Below are 2,681 nucleotides of genomic sequence, written 5' to 3'. Positions count from 1 at the left end.
CTATGCTAGATCATTCTTTCCCTGGTATCTCAGACACCACCATTGTGAGGGTTTGGGGATTCTTCTCTGACCTGTCCAGTAAGAGTGTAGTTTAAATGTGGCTCTTTCTCCTGGCCAGTTAGGTGCATACTTCCAAATGGAGCAGTTCATTTTCTCTCGGATCAATGAGATGAGGATTTGAAACCCTATGCTTTAAATGTATTAATTTCTAAGATGAAATTGTCTTACAGAGCAAGGAATCTGCTACATTTATAGACCGAATTGATAGCTTCTCTGGGGTGGCAACCTATTCTTACTTAATAAAGTCACTGGGTTTCCAAGCCTGTAATCAAAGTAGGTTGCCATATATTTTTTCCCATAGAACAGCTGGTAGGTTTGAACTTTTGGATAACATCCAAATGCTGAGCTATTATGCCTTGAGGGATCGTTCTCTGGCAAATAAAAAGAGAACACATTACTGTAGCTCCTCTTTTTCATTATTTCCTTTCTTCTTTGCAAAATATGTTTGTTTCTTTGCTTTTGGCAATGAGGATCTTTGTGTAGTGTCCGACATGGAAATTTATGTCCAAAGTTGTCTTATCGGATATAGGAACACACATTTTAAAATCTCTATGAATTTGTAACCATTGGAACAAGATTAAATCTTAGAGTACATATGTCAATTTAATTAAAATTACCTCTAAAGCTTTCTACAAGATAATTGAAGGTATAAGATTAGCATATTATTTCTCATAACAAAACAGAATTAAATAAAAATTTATTTATATATTTTAATTAAAATAATGGAAGCTTTAAAAACAACCACCACATTTGTGTGTTATCAAATCTTTCAGAATCCACTAAGGTTGGGAGGTAAAACAAAAAATAGGAATTATATTTTGAATACCTTGTTTCTCAAAATTCAGTCCTCAGCTCAGCAGCCTTAATATCACTACAGAGCTTGCTAGAAATACAATTTCAGCCTCACAGACTTATCAGAACCTGAATTTTTAACATTCAATCCCTAAGTCATGTGCATGCACTAAAAGTTTAAAACCATGTTTCAAACCCATAGCATGCAGCCATGCCCCTATTACCATGCTTCCAGAACATGGAAACTATCATGAAATAATGTCAAATTTGATATCATCAAGATAGACAGAAATTGGTGTTAATACCTGCCGTTGTTTATCCTTATTCTTCAAGTTCATAAGAGGCATGGATATCCTTAGGGTAGAGTGGTAAAATCTGCTTGCCATATGTGATCCATGAAAACAAACAAAACATTATATTGGATAAATCTGTTGACCAAGACCTCTTAAAGTCTTGAAAAGCCAAGTTGTTACTTTAAGGACTATGATGGTCCTGACCCTAGCTAAGTTATTTACAATTGATTCATATGAACATGAAAGTTGGAGATTGAATAAGAAAGACTACAGGAGAATGAATATATTTGAATAATGTTGCTGGTGAAGAATATTGAATGTTCCATGGACCAACAAAGACCAAACAAACCATTGTAGGAAGAATTCTTAGAAGCAAGCCTGGCGGCTAAGCTCGCCCCGTGGTCCCGTGGATCTGTGTCTTGTTTCAACAGTGTTTGAACGGAACAGGTCCGGGGACTCCCTGCCGCCAACCCTCCACGCAACAGGTTTCTTTCTGGAAATAACTTGGGGACCAGCTTCTCGGCCAGCTCCTCCTCTTGGGACCAGCGGACACTTTTATTTGGCGTGCGGTGACCTCTAAACCGATGCATCGTGAGCTCTCAGATCCGTCAGAATTATTCCGCCGATGCGGAGGCCTGCGTCAACCGTCTGGTCAACCTGCACCTTCAGGCCTCTTACACCTACCTCTCTCTGGGCTTCTTTTTCGACTGCGACGATGTGGCCTTGGAAGGCGTGGGGCACTTCTTCCGCGAGCTGGCGAAGGAGAAGCGCAAGGGGGCCGAGCGTCTCTTGAAGCTGCAGAACCAGCGCGGCGGCCGCGCCCTCTTCCAGGATGTGCAGAAGCCGTCTCAAGAGGAGTGGGGTCGAACCCTGGACGCCATGGAAGCTGCCCTAGCCCTGGAGAAAAAACTCAACCAGGCTCTTCTCAACCAGGCTCACTCACACCGACCCTCATCTCTGTGACTTTCTGGAGAACCACTTCCTGGACAAGGAGGTGAAACTCCTCAAGAAGATGGGCGACCACCTGACCAACCTCCGCAGGGTGGCCAGCCCCCAGGCCGGCCTGGGCGAGTATCTCTTCTAGAGGCTCACTCTCAAAGAAGACTAGGAGCCTGCGGCGCCAAGCCACCTCCCAGGGGCCCTCTGCCTCCCCACGGCCGCCCTTAGCCCCTCTGCCTGAACCGGTCCGCAGCACCACCGCCCTGGAGCCCCTCCCCAGCTGGGGACCAAATGGAAACAATAAAGCTTCCTTTTGCAAAAAAAAAAAAAAGAAGAAGCAAGGCTGTCATGACTTCATCTCACGTAGTTTGGACATGTTATCAGGAATGATCGTTTCTGAAAAAGAACATCATGCTTGGTCAAGCAGAGGAACAGCCAAATAAGAAGACCCCCCCAACAAGATGGAGTGACACCGTGCTTTTAACAATGAGTTCAACCATAGAAACGATTGTGAGGATGACATCAACTGAGCAATGGTTCCTTTTATTTCACGCAGGGTCACTACAACTAACAGCAACCTAACAGCAACAACAACAA

At 43.5% G+C, this 2,681-nt stretch overlaps 1 pseudogene; it reads left to right on the top strand.

Moving 5' to 3' along the window:
- The first annotated feature begins 1,733 nt into the window (after positions 1-1,733).
- LOC142427692 (ferritin light chain-like) lies at positions 1,734-2,268 on the top strand (annotated as a pseudogene).
- Positions 2,269-2,681: the final 413 nt, after the last annotated feature.

This window comes from Tenrec ecaudatus, chromosome 15 (genome assembly GCF_050624435.1).
Source record: "Tenrec ecaudatus isolate mTenEca1 chromosome 15, mTenEca1.hap1, whole genome shotgun sequence".
In the NCBI taxonomy this organism is placed as follows: Eukaryota; Metazoa; Chordata; class Mammalia; order Afrosoricida; family Tenrecidae; genus Tenrec; species Tenrec ecaudatus.
Note: the sequence above shows the minus strand (reverse complement) of the source record. Positions and strands in the feature narration are given on the sequence as shown.